This window comes from Macaca mulatta, chromosome 6 (assembly GCF_049350105.2).
Source record: "Macaca mulatta isolate MMU2019108-1 chromosome 6, T2T-MMU8v2.0, whole genome shotgun sequence".
Classification (NCBI taxonomy): domain Eukaryota; kingdom Metazoa; phylum Chordata; class Mammalia; order Primates; family Cercopithecidae; genus Macaca; species Macaca mulatta.
This window is the reverse complement of record NC_133411.1, coordinates 165938236-165952657: the sequence shown is the minus strand read 5'-3', so window position 1 is coordinate 165952657 and position 14422 is coordinate 165938236. Positions and strand designations below refer to the sequence as shown.

The 14422-nt window shown below is 42.5% G+C and overlaps 1 protein-coding gene across 1 annotated transcript in view; it reads left to right on the top strand.

The window, feature by feature from the left end:
• The first annotated feature begins 13398 nt into the window (after positions 1-13398).
• Positions 13399-14422, top strand: part of HAVCR1 (hepatitis A virus cellular receptor 1) — a 41888-nt gene continuing 40864 nt past the window's right edge. Inside the window, exon 1 of the mRNA XM_077937381.1 lies at positions 13399-13521. The gene's annotated coding sequence lies outside the window, so the exon portion shown is untranslated. The remainder of the gene's footprint in view (positions 13522-14422) is intronic.

Here is a 14422-nt window from a genome sequence, read left to right as displayed (position 1 = left end):
GAGACAGAGTCTCACTCTGTTGCCCAGGCTGGAGTGCAGTGGCACAAGCTCGGCTCACTGCAACCTGCGCCTCCTGGGTTCAAGAAATTCTCCTGCCTCAGCCTCCTGAGTAGCTGGGACTACAGGCGTGCGCCACCAGACCCAGCTAATTTTTGTATTTTTATTAGAGATGGGGCTTCACTATGTTGGCCAGGCTGGTCCCAAATTCCTGAATGCGTGATCCTCCTGCCTCGACCTCCCAAAGTGCTGGGATTACAGTTGTGACCCACTGCTCTCAGACCCACATTAACTCTCATCCAGGCCAAAGTGGCCTTTGTTTTTCAACATTGTTCAGCTCAGGCCTTTGTTGGGGTCTTACTCTTTTGTCTAGTTCCCTTTTTCTGCTGAGCCATCCTCAGCACATAGGAATGAATTAACAATGTGGGCCTATCACCGCCTAAAAACTGCTCCTCCCCAGGTGATGACTAAGCTGTGATTGTGTTGCATGCAGAAGATGTTGGCCAGCAAGGCTGTAGCCAGCCTGCTTGTTTCTGGAAGTCTTTCTGACAGTCTTGTGTGAGTTAGAGTGTTGGGCTGCATCTAGATAGTTTTGGGAGGGACTGGCATTCTGTAGGGAGATACGTAAAGGAGATCATTTTACAAAATTAATTATAGGGAGCAGCTCATACAGGCTAAAAAATTAATCTTAAGTGTCTTTTTAATTTTTTTGACATAGAGTCTCGCTCTGTCGCCCAGGCTGGAGTGCAATGGTATAATCTCGGCTCACTGCAACCTCCACTTCCTGAGTTCAAGCGATTCTCCTACCTAAGCCTCCCGGATAGCTGGGATTACAGGTGCATATCACCACACTCAGTTAATTTTTTTGTATTTTTAGTAGAGATGGGGTTTACCCTGTTGGCCAGGCTGGTCTCGAAGTCATGACCTCAGGTGATCCACTCGCCTCTGCCTCCCAAAGTGCTGGGATTACAGGCGTGAGTTATCGTGCCCAGCCCATAAGTGTCTTAAGGTCGTGAAATTCTAGTGAGAAGAAACTTCAGGACACATTTGAAGCAGATCGATGGTCCCTCTCAAAAGACATTCTTATCCTACCAAAATCTTTAAATAAGGGTATGTGTACAAGGCCGATCATTGCAATGGTGTTTGCGGAGATTTTTACAATCAATAAGGGAATCATTGATTATAGTGTTATGTCAATACACTGGTGCAAGTAAAAAGAATTAGGTTGTTTTATCATTATGCTTTTTTGCTAATTCAACAAATACTTATTAAGTGCTTACTATGTGCAAAGCACTATGTACTTCTTTTTTTTTTCCTGTCAGATCAACTAGGAGTTCCATGGAGCCAGGAATGTGTCTGTTTGGTCCCCTTCTGTTTTGTTTTGTTTTTGTTTTTTTAATTTTTTTTTTTTGAAACAGAGTCTCACTCTGTTGCTCAGGCTGGAGTGCAGTGGTGCAATCTTGGCTCACTGCAGCCTTCGCCTCCTGGGTTTAAGCGATTCTCCTGCCCAGATGCTCACTGGAGTAGCTGGAATTACAGGCGTGCACCACCGTGCCTGGCTAATTTTTGTGTTTTTAATAGAGACAGGGTTTCACCACGTTGGTCAGGCTGATCTTGAACTCCTGGCCTCAAGTGACCTGCTCACCTTGGCCTCTCAAAGTGCTAGGATTCCAGCCGTGAGCCACCACGCCCAGCGCATTCAGTGAATATTTATTGGCACCTACTTTATGCCAAACACTATTCTGGTCTCCAGAAATATAGCAGTGAATGAAGCAGTCAAAATCCTTGCTGTCATGGAACTTACTTATCAGAGAATACTATGTAGTTAAGTTCAAAGGAAAAAAAAAAAGGGTTCCATAATGGTATATATAACTGTTGAATTTGATTTTGCCTTAAAAATATGGAAGAATATACCCAAATGAATATGGTTACCAATGGAGACAAATAGTGAAGACTCACTTTTCCCTTTTTCATGTTTCTGCTATAGTTTGAATTATTTTCTCCATTTTCTTTTGTAATAAAAAAAATTTTTAAGCACTATAGCAATGTTTTTCTGTCCGCCCGCCTCATCAAAGAAATAAATGAAGACAAGGTCAAGGTCAAGATCAAGGTCATCAGTAGAGTGTGGCAGCAAACCAGGACTGGAACCCTGGTTTTCAAGGTGGAATCTCCCTTTACATCAACTATTTGGAATGCGAAAGATGGATACAGAAAAACAAAAAAGGGAGGGGAATTACTACAAAGGGCCCAGGAGATGGCAAATGATAACTTAGAGAATTAAAAACAGCCGGACGAGGTGGCTCACGCCTGTAACCCCAGCACTTTGGGAGGTCGAGGTGAGTGGATCACCTGAGGCCAGGAGTTCGAGACCAGCCTGGCCAGCATGATGAAACCTCATCTCTATTAAAAGATACAAAAATTAGCCAGGCATGGTGGCAGGCACCTGTAATTCTAGCTACTTGGGAGGCTGAGGCAGGAGAATCACTTGAACCTGGGAGGCGGAGGCTGCAGTGAGCCAAGATCATGCCATTGCACTCTAGCCTGTGGACAAGAGCAAAACTGTCTCAAAAAAAAAAAAAAAAAAAAAAAAAAAGAATTAGAAACAGTGCAATATAGACCAGCGTTGGGGGGCCATGTATACGCTGCCTCAGGCCACACCCGGTGTTCTGCACAGCAGTTCCCAAGCATGTGAGACAGATACAGTCTAAGGGAAGAGGCCCATGTGCCTGTCTTTTGCTGTATAAGCAAGGCTCTTCTAGCAATACTAGATCCCACTGAGAAACTCCCACCCTGGCATCTGTGCTCCTGATAGGCTGCTGGAGCTCCTGATTTGACAAAAGAGCTTGCCTCCTTCGAATGACCTAGAGCACAGGGAGGAACTTGTCCATTAATTTGGAACTGTGTTCTTCATAAAGACTGCGGCAAGCAAGTCCTGTGAAATAACATCTTAGTCCCTTCGTGTGTGTGTGTGTGTGTGTGTTTTTTAAATATATTTTGAGAATAAAACTTCATATAACATTAAAATAAAAAAACAATGCGTTAAAATTGGATGTGTGGTTTGCTCTTAGAAATGCCTTAGGATTTTTCTTCCAGAGCTGCCCACAGAAAGCCCACAGGCTCTGAAAAGGGGGAGAGTCCCCGATCTTTTTAGACTGAAAAAAGTAAAGTCGACTGTGTTTTATCTGCCCATCACTTCTAGATTTAGAATTCCTAAGGCAGAAATTCCAAGCAGGTCAATTGCTCAGTAATCGATTCAGATAACATCAAATCAATTTACATAAATGAAAATTGTTTTCTTTTTTTAATGTTATGAGCGAATGTATATATGGAAATCACTTATTGAATTTTTGTTTTTATTAATTTTATTCATTCTGCAGTCATGCGGATAAATTTTTAAACAGGTACAATTTACATACAATAAAATGCTCTCTTTTTTTCCTTTTTTCTTTGAGACAGAGTTTCTCTCTGTCTCTGAGGCTAGAGTGCAGTGGCTAATTTCTGTATTTTAGTATAGACAGGGTTTTGCCGTGTTGGCCAGGTTGGTCTCAAACTCCTGGCCTCAAGTGATCTGCCCACCTTGGCCTCCCAAAGTGCTGGGATTACAGTCATGAGCCACCACGCCTGGCCAAAATGTTCTCATTTTAAGCAGACAATTTAAATTATGCAAATAGGCCAGGCGCAGTGGCTCATGCCTATAATCCCTGCACTTTGGGAGGCCGAGGTGGGAGGATCACCTGAGGTCAGGAGTTCGAGACCAACCTGGCCAACATGATGAAACCCTGTCTCTACTAAAAATACAAAAATTAGCTGGGCGTGGTGGCAGGCGACTGTAATCCCAGCTACTCGGGAGGCTGAGGCAGGAGAACTTCTTGAACTCAGGAGGTGGAGGTTGCAGTGAGCTGAGATCGTACCATTGCACTCCAGCCTGGGGGACAAAAGCGAGACTTTATCTCAAAAAAAATACATAAATAAATAAATAAAATAAATTCCACAAATATACAGCTATGTTAATACCACCCCAAGCAAGATATAAAACATTTCCACCATCTCGAAATATATTTGGAAGTTCAAAGGGTCCTCCTGTCTACTTCCAATGATAATGTATTGATTTAAAAAATTCAACTGAACACAAATTAATTTTGTCTCCTGATTTCTATTGAAAAAGTCTGGATGCTTCTAGAGATAAGTAGAGATGCCCTAGAGCAGTCACTTTTAAGATTTTCTATCATCATTTTCTGGAACTCAGTTGGAAAGTGGGACAAAGGAGAGAGGCAGCTACCCAGTTGGCTGGGAGGTTCTTAAGCTTTAGGAGGGCTTGGATTTTGCTTGATTTTTAGTGGAAAAGCGGTGCAAGGGAGAGTATCAATCAGAAATGTTAATTTTAGGCTTCTATTAGGTTGGTGCAAAAAGTACTGCAGTTTTTGCCATCGAAAGTAATGGCAAAAACCGTAATAACTTTCGCACCAACCTAATAGAGCCTCTGTATCTTTTCCTCAGCCATATAGACTGCATTTGCAAAGGTTATTCCAAGTCACTCACCTACTCATAGTCATGAATCTCTTGTGAATTAACATTCCAATTTCTTCTGCTTAAGGTGTGACTCTTTTTACAAAAAGAGCAGTGAGATTGAAAAAAATAAAAGGCTATTTAAACTATTCACATGTGGTGGTGGTGGTATGAGCTCATCTATTTAAATGTGCATATTATTATTATTACTTAATTTTAATTTTTTTTTTGAGACAGAGTCTTGCTTTATCACCCAGGCTGGAGTGCAGTGGTGGGATTCGGCTCACCGTATCCTCCACCTCCTGGGTTCAAGCATTTCTCCTGCCTCAGCCTCCTAAGTAGCTGGGATTACAGGCACGTGCCACCCCACGCCCAGCTAATTTTTGTATTTTTAGTAGAGACGGGATTTCACCATGCTGGTCAGGGTGGTCTCAAACTCCTGACTTTGTGATCCGCCTGCCTAGACCTCCCAAAGTGCTGGGATTACAGGCGTGAGCCACTGCACCTGGCCGTGAAATTAATTTTAAGAATATATTTTATTTAACTCCATTCATCTAAACTGTTATCATTACAACATGGAATAAAGATAAAAATAATTAATGAGGGCTGGGCGTGATGGTGTACACCTGTGATCCCAGCACTTTGGGAGCCTGAGATGAGCAGACTGCTTGAATCCAGGAGTTTGAGACCAGCCTGGGCAGCATGGCAAAACCCCATCTCTACAAAAATACAAAAATTAGCCTGGTATGGTGATATGTGCCTCTAGTTTCAGCTACCTGAGCGACTGAGAGGTAGGAGGATTGCTTGAGCCTGGGAGGTCAAGGCTGCAGTGAGCCAAGATCGCGCCATTGCACTCCAACCTTGGTGACACAGGAAGACCCTGTCTCAAAAAAGAAAATGGGGGAGAGAGTTTATGTTCTTTCATTGTAAGTTTTCAGAATTCAGTAAAAATTCAGTGTGCACTTTACGTTTAAAGCACATCTCAGTTCTGACTAGCTGCATTTTAAGTGCTCAGTAGCGACGTGTGGCTAGTGGCTACGGTATTAGACAGCGCAGATCTGCACCATTCTCTATTCTCACTCTCTCTCTCTCTCTCTCATTTATTTATTATTATTATTTTTTGAGACGGAGTCTCCCTCTGTTGCCCAGGCTGGAGTGCAATGGTGCGATCTTGGCTCTCTGCAATCTTTGCCTACCAGGTTCAGGTGATTCTCCTGTCTCAGCCTCCCAAGTAGTTGGAATTACAGGCACCTGCCATCACACCTGGATAATTTTTATATTTTTAGCAGGGACAGGGTTTCAACATGTTGGCCAGGCTGGTCTCAAACTCCTGACCTCAAGTGATCCTCCCACCTCGGCTTCCTAAAGTGCTGGTATTACAGGCGTGAGTCACTGCACCTGGCCCTGTTTTTTAAAAATAGAGATGGGGGTCTCACTATGTTGCTTAGGATGGCCTTTAACTCCTGGGCTCAAGCAGTTCTCCCACCTCAGCCTCTTAAAATACTGAGATTGCATAGTAGCTCTTGGGTAGAAGTTAAAAAAACCAAACCAAAACCAGAACCTCCAAAAATAACAAAGTGCTGGATTACAGGCATGAGTCACAGTGAACCACGATGCCCAGTCTCTCTCTCTCTCACACACATACACACAAACAAATATAGGTTGTAACGTACTTTTTTTTTTTTTTTTAAGAGACGGAGCCTCACCCTATCACCCAGGCTGGAGTGCAGTGGCGCGATCTCGGCTCACTGCAAGCTCCGCCTCCTGGGTTCACACCATTCTCCTGCCTCAGCCTCCTGAGTAGCTGGGACCACAGGCACCCGCCACTGCACCCAGCTAATTTTTTGTATTTTTAGTAGAGGCGGGGTTTCACTGTGTTCGTCAGGATGGTCTCGATCTCCTGACCTTGTGATCCACCTGCCTTGGCCTCCCGAAGTGCTGGAATTACAGGTGTGAGCCACTGAGCCCGGCCTTTTTTTTTTTTTTTTTTTTTTTTTTTTTACTATTTGTAGAAGGTTATTAGTCTATGTCAGAATATTTGGGAGAATACCTTTTACTTAGATAGCTATATAGTATTGAGTAGAATAAACATATATGTTCTATTAAATCATTTCCCTATTGAAAGATATTTATTGTCTTTCTTTGTTTCAAATAAGGCTACAAGGAACATCCTTTATACAAAAACTTACGTGCATTTGTATATTTTCAAGGTATAGAGTTCTAGATATAGAATTGCTTTGTCAAAGGTTATGATGCTGGTAGAAGCATTATGACTATAAAACAGTAATATATATTTTAAACCAATATGCCAGCAAGTGTATAGCTAAATATATACCATCTGTTTCAAGGTAATCATTTTAGAAAACCACATTTTAATTCCAGCATGTTCCTTCACTAAAAATAATTTGATTTTGCTTTTTGAAATTTGACTTAAAAACCAGTTTAAGCTAAAAAATCTAGGTCTAGTGACTGTCATGAGGCTTGCTCTTTTGTTATTTTTATTTTTTGAGGCAAGATCTTGCTCTATCACTCAGGCTGGAGTGCAGGGGCTTGATCATGGCTTACTGCAACCTCCACCTCCTGGGCTCAGGCAATCCTCCAGCCTCAGCCTCCTAAGTAGCTGAGACTACAGGTACTCACCACCATGCCTGGCTAATTTTTGTATTTTTTGTAAAGACAGGGTTTGCCATGTTGGCCAGGCTTGTCCTGAACTCCTAAACTCAAGTAATCCACTCACCTCGGCTTCCAAAAGTGCTGGGATTACAGGTGTGAGCCACCGGGCCCAACCTGTAATCAGAGTTATTTTTGTCTCTCATTCATCTGTTTCTTTCTTTCCTCCCTTCTCTCTTTCCTTCCTTCCTTCTTTCCTTCCTTCCTTCCTTCCTTCCTTCCTTCCTTCCTTCCTTCCTTCCTTCCTTCCTTCCTTCCTTCCTTCCTTCCATTTGTCCATGGATCCATCCAAGAAATGGCTTCCTAATTGGTAGCCACCTAGTCCACTTTTGCTCTCTTGGTAGTTCATTCTCTTCACACAGTAGCCTAAGTATTTTCTTTTTTGTTTTCATTTTTCTTTTTTTTTTTGACAAAGTCTCACTCTGTCTCCTAGGCTGAAGTGTAGTGGCACCATCTCTGCTCACTGCAAGCTACGCCTCCCAGGTTCAAGCGATTCTCCTGCCTCAGCCTCCTGAATAACTGGGACTACAGGCACACACCTCCATACCCAGCTAATTTTTGTATTTTTAGTAGAGATGGTGTTTCACTATGTTGGCCAGGCTGGTCTTGTACTCCTGACCTCGTGATCTGCCTGCCTAGGCCTTCCAAAGTGTTGGGATTACAGGCGTGAGCCACCGTGCCTGTCGTTCTTTTTCTTTCTTAAATCATTAACTGGATTCAATTACTCTTATTTAAAACCTTTCAATAGCTTGCCATTAAAATGAAATTCTGCTGACCTCACCAACCACTCCTTACTCTCTGTTTCAGCCACACTGATGTTTCTGCTTCTAGAACAGCCCAAGTTCTTTCTGATTCCAACCCCTTTTCAACGGCCATTTCCTCTCTTCAGAATACTTCTCTCAGACTGTAAAAAACTTCCCCTTTATCATCTTTTGGTTTCTAGTTTAAATTTCTTTTTATTTTTATTTTTAATTTTACTTACTTATTTTTGAGACGAAGTCTTGCTCTGTCACCCAGGCTGGAATGCAGTGGCGCGATCTCAGCTCACTGCAACCTCCTCCTCCTGGGTTCAAGAGCGATTCTCTCCCTCAGCCTCCCGAGTAGCTGGGACTACAGGTGCACCTCGCCATGCCCGGCTAATATTTTTTTTTTTTCTATTTTTAATAGAGATGGGGTTTCCCCGTGTTGCCCAGGCTGGTCTCAAACTCCTTGCCTCAAGTGATCTGCCCGCCTCGGCCTCCCCAAGTGCTGGAATTACAGGTGTGAGCCACTGTGCCCAGCCTAAATTTCATCTAAGAGCGTTTCCCCAACCACCAAATCTAAGTAACTATCTTCCCATCTCTAATTCAGTTTATTTCCTACATAGCTTGTTCCAATCTAAAATTCTCTTGCTTAGATTTTTCTATGTGTGTGATCTATCCACCCCAACCCTCAACTGGAAAGTAAACTCTATCATTCATGTCCTATCCCAGGGGCCTAGTACAATGCTTGGCTCACTGCGAGTGTGGAATAAGTATCTGTAGACTAAATGAATGAATGAACATATGCCTGCTGTATTGCAGACACAAGCTGTGACACAGGCACCACAAAAAGGTTTACGTTTTTCCTTCCAGGAAGTCCGAATATAGCAGGGCAGCCTGATCCCCAAGAATATAGTTATAATAAAAGGCAATAAACCTATAGCAGACCCACACGCTGATTCTGAATGATACAGAAAAGGGCTTTTTGGTGATGTCTTTAAATAAAAATTTCTGGAAATACAAATCCTTAGCTTTACCACTTGCCTAAGTTAACTCTGTAAAACTGCAAATGAGTCTCACAGAATAAGGTTGCCTGGCACATAGCAAGTGTTCAGTAAATATAAATGGGTGAATGCATAAAGTGACAGAGGTGACGCAGATTCTAACAGCAGTCCCTGAAATAAATATACATAGTTGACTCTTGAACAATATGGGGGCTAGTGGCACCAATCCCCTGTGCAGTTGAAAATATGCATATAACTTTTTTTTCTCTCTCTCTTTTTGAGATAGTCTCACTCTCTTGCTCAGGCTGGAGTGCGGTGGCATGATCACTGCTTACTGCAGGCTTGACCTCCCTGGGCTCAAGCAATTTTCCCACCTCACCCTCTTTAGTAGCTGAAACTATAGGTGTGTGTCACCATGCCTGGCTAATTTTTGCTTTTTTTATAGAGATAGGGTTTTGCCATGTTGCCGAGGCTGGTCTTAAACACCTAGGCTCAAGTGATCTTCCTGCCTTGGCCTCCCAAAGTGCTGGGACTACAGGCATGAACCATTGTGCCCAGGCTGCATATAACTTTGGACTCTCCAAAAAATTTGCTAACAGCCTACTGTTGACAGGAAGCCTTACAGATAATGTAAACAGCCTATTAAAACACATTTTTGTATATTATATATATTATATGCTATATTCTTAAAGTAAGCTAGAGAAAAGAAAATATTACTAAGAAATCCTCTGGAAGATGAAATATATTTACTGTTCATCATCAGGATCATCCTCATCATCTTTCCACTGAGTAAACTCAATGTGAAGGAGGAGGAGGAAGGGGAGGAGTCGGTCTTGCTGTCCCAGAGGGAGTAGAGGTGAAAGACGTAGAGATGGGAGGTGAAAGACGTAGAGATGGAAAGTGAGGCAGGAAAGGCAGGCACACTTGGTATAACTTTTATTGAAAAAAGTCTGCAAATAAGTGGACCCTTGCAGTTCGAAGCCATGTTGTTCAAGGGTCAACTATAGTGAGCCAATGTATTTTCTTTGTAGAAGAACATGTGCTTTGTGGTGTAGTGCTTCTATGTTTATTAAAGCATTATTTCATAATCTTCCATTTTTCTAGATGCTTGGTGATGTCCAAGTCTAGCTTCTGGCAACTTCAGTTGCTATCTTTTCTCTCTGTCTTTCTGGGTTAAAGAAAAGGATGATTGTAGTTAGGCTGTGAAAAAGGAGGCTACTCAGGAGGTTGAGGTGGGAGAATTGGTTGAGCCCAGGAAGTCGAGGCCACAGTGAGCCATGTTTGTGTCACTGCACTCCACCCTGGGTGACAGACAAATACCCTGTCTCAGAAAAAAAAAAAATAACTCTACTTTTACAAGAATGTACAGTTTTGGGATTGGGTTTTGCTTTTTGTTGTTGTTGTTAAAACACTTTGCATGCATTATAGTATATAAACAGTACATAGTTTATAGTATATAAACAGTATATAAACAGTAAACAGTTTATAGTATATAAACAGTACATAGTATATAAACAAGAATGTAAAATACTGAAATGGTACATAAATGGCTGGGCACGGTGGCTCACACCTGTAATCCCAGCACTTTGAGAAGCCAAGGTGGGCGGATCACCTGAGGTCGGGAGTTTGAGACCAGCCTGATCACATGGAGAAACCCCGTCTCTACTAAAAATACAAAATTAGCCGGGTTGCGGCAGAGGTTTCGGTGAGGTGAGATCGTGCTATGGCACTCCAGCCTAGGCAACAAGAGTGAAACTCCATCTCAAAACAAACAAACAAATAAATATATAGCCTCAAACTGAAAGTTCCTCTTTTCTCAGCCTGCTTCTCTACCAGATAGGATATGCTGACCTGACTAGTTTCGTAGATTCTTTCCCGTAACTTTTCCACATAGGTACATATGCATATATACATACATATGCTGTCATTTCATTGTAGTGTTTTTGCAAAAATGGATTCCTATAAAATAGGTGGTGGTGGTGGTGGTGGTGGTTGTGTGTGCGTGTGTGTTTTAAATTGTGTTTTCCTCTCACCTCAGCCTCTCAAGTATCTGGGACTACAGGCACACGCCACCACACTCAGCTAATTTTTGTTTATTTTTCGTAGATGCAAAGTCTCACTGCATTGCCCTGGTTGGTCTCAAACTCCTGGACTCAGTGATCTTCCCACCTCAGCCTCCTAAAGTGCTGAGATAACAGGCAGGAGCCACCGTGTTGTTGTTTTTGATCTAATATTTCCTTTTTTTGTTTGTTTTTGTATTTTTTTGAGACATGGTCTCCCTCTGTCACCCAGGCTGGAGTGCAGTGGTGCAATCACAGCTCACTGCAGCCTCAACCTGTTGGGCTCAAGCGATCCTCCTGCCTCCGCCTCTCTAGTAGCTGGGACTACAGACACATGCCACCATGCCCGGCCTAATTTAATATTTCCTGGAAATACTTCTTTTCTTTTTCTTTTTAAACAGAGTCTCATTCTGTCACCCAGGCTGTAGTGTAGTGGTGCAATCTTGGCTCATTGCAACCTTGCCTCCTGGGTTCAAACAATTTTTGTGGCTCAGCCTTCAGAGTAACTGGAATTACAGTCATGTGGCACAACTGCTGGCTATTTTTCTTCTTTTTTTTAGTAGTGTCTAAAATACTAAATACTGGCCGGGCCCAGTGGCTCATACCTGTAATCCCAGCACTTTGGAAGGCTGAGGTGGGTGGAACACCTGAGATTAGGAGTTAGAGACCAGCCTGGCCAACATGGTGAAACCCCATCTTTACTAAAAATATTAAAATTAGCCAGTGTGGTGGCAAAAGCCTGTAGTTCCAGCTACTTGGGAGGCTGAGGCAGGAGAATCGCTTGAACCTGGGAGGCGGAGGTTGTAGTGAGCCGAAATTGTGTCACTGCACTCCAGCCTAGGTGACAGAGTTAGACTTCGTCTCAAAAATAAATAAAATAAAATAAAATAAAATACTAAATACTAAGTTCATCATGTTGGCCAGGCTGGACTCGAACTCTTGGTTTCAAGTGATCCTCCCACCTTAGCCTCCAAAGTTCTGGGATTACGGATGTGAACCACCGCACCCAGCCATATGTTTTGAAAATATTTCTATATCTAAGTTCCCAATAAAAAGTTGGCATTTTATTAACATATATCATTATTAAGCAGAATCAACATTTTTAAAAGCCACAATGCCTACCACTAGCACAATGTTTTGATAGAACTCAGCATACATTTTATATAGTCGTTACTTAATGTCATAGGCAGTTCAACACGGTGTCCAGGTCCTGTGGTGGTCTTGGTTTGGGAGTGTACAGAGTTCTTTAAAAAAACTTCTCTAATCCCATCTGGTAAAAGCTGCATGCCACAACCTACGGTGAATTCATTTTCGACAAAGGTGCCAAGAACATGCACCTTGTTCTTGGGGGTGAGAATGCTTAATGGGTTAAAAAAAAATAGAAAGAATGAATAAGAAGGCTGGGCATGGTGGCTCACATGCATAATTGCAGAACTTTAGGAGGCCAAGGTGGGACGAGTGCTTGAGCTACTCAGGAGACTGAGGCAGAAGGATCGCTTGAGCTGGGGTAGTCAAGGCTGTAGTGAACCATGAATGTGCCACTGCACTCCAGCTTGGGCAACAGAACAAGACCCTGTCTCAATAAATAAATAAATAAATAAATAAATAAATAAATAAAAGAAAGAAAAATCAAAATGTTCCATTATTTTCGTGGGGTGCTCAATAAATATTTATTGAAGTACTGTTTGTTGTGTAACAAGAACAGTGGAATAGGAAAAGTTAACCTGGCTTTTACTTCTGCCTCTGCCTCCAGTGGCTTCTATGGGTCCCACACTCTATTCTACTGTTTGGACCTTGGTTTATTCACTATAAATTGAGGAAACTTGGCCTCAGGTAGTTTAAAGTCCTTTCCTGCACCAGCGTTCACAAAGTCTGTATCATTTTTCAATCCTGGAGTCTGACCTAACATCCAGATCTTGGCTGAATCTTTAAAAATAGCCCAGCAGAGTGTGGTGGCTCCCGCCTATAATCCCAGAACTTTGGGAGGTCAAGGAGGGTGGATCACTGGAGGTGAGGAGTTAGCGACCAGCCTGGCCAACATGGTGAAACCCCGACTCTACTAAAAATACAAAAATTAGCCAGGCATGGTAGCGAGTGCCTGTAGTCCCAGCTACTTGGGAGGCTGAGGCAGGAGAATCGCTGGAACCTGGGAGGCGGAGGTTGCAGTGAGCGGAGATTGCACCACTGCACTCCAACCTGGGCGACAGAGCAAGACTGTCTCAAAAAAACAAAACAAAACCAAAAAAAAAAAAAAACCCAAAAAACAAAACAAAACAAATGCCCAGTAGAGAACAAGTACTGTAACAATCTCCCTGTAATCTGTTTAAATTTGTAAGTGGATCAAGTCCAGTAAAAAGATCAGCCAACTGGAGAAATGTAACATTCAAACTTGCTTCCCAGTATTCTTATGTGAGGGTGTGGCAAAGAGATAAAGAATGGAATTCTGGGTGAATGTAGTCTTAATCTAGAAAGATCTTTGGAGGAGGGCTACAAACAGACCAGGAGGAGGGAGGAGAAGCTGGAAAATTGCCTTCTAACTAACTGGTAAGTGCGGTCTTCTGGAAACTTATGACAAAGAGAAAACCAGGATATAGTTGCTTGGACTTTCGTAGTTTTATATGCGAGGTAAGGACAATAATGATTGAGCCAAGAAATTTAGGGGAAATTTACACAAAATAGAGTTTTTTGGATTTCCTGAGAAATTGACTTTTATTTAAATGGAATCATGGACTGCAATAGCGGCCTTATTTAAACTTTACCTGGGCAAGTTTAGTGAGAGAAATAGGACGAAGAAATAAAACTGCAGAAAATTGTGTGGTACATTTGTGTCAAGCCGTATTTATTCAGGCTGACTGGAAACTGTGACTTTAGGTGCAACACATACTTTTGGTGAGCCTCTCCTTTTCTGTAAAATGGGTATTATGCAATAATGTGGAACTGCGGAGGGCATAGCTCTGTTAGTAGTTTTATGATTTGTAAAGTAAAAATATTAGAGGGCGTGGTGGCTCATGCCTGTAATCCCAATGCGCTGGGAGGCTGAAGCAGGGGGATTGCTTGAACCCAGGAATCCGAGACCAGCCTAGGTAACACAGTGAGATCTATCTGAAAAATAATAGAAAAATTTGCTGAGTGTGGTGGAACATGCTTGCAGTCTCAGTTACTGGAGAGGCTGAGGCAGGAGGAGGATTGAGCCTGGGAGGTGGAGGATGAAGTGAGCCATAAAAGTGTCTCAAAAAAAATTGTAAAAAAAAATCCGTATAAAGATAATGTTCAGTAAAGCAGAAACTTAGTACTGGCTGCTGACTTTTGTGACAGTCTTGCTTTGTCACACAGGCTGGAGTGCGGTGGCTCATTCATAGCTCACTGTAACCTTGAACTCCTGAGCCCAAGCTATCCTCCCACCCCAACCTCCTGAGTAGCTGGGACTACTCGAGTGCATCACCAT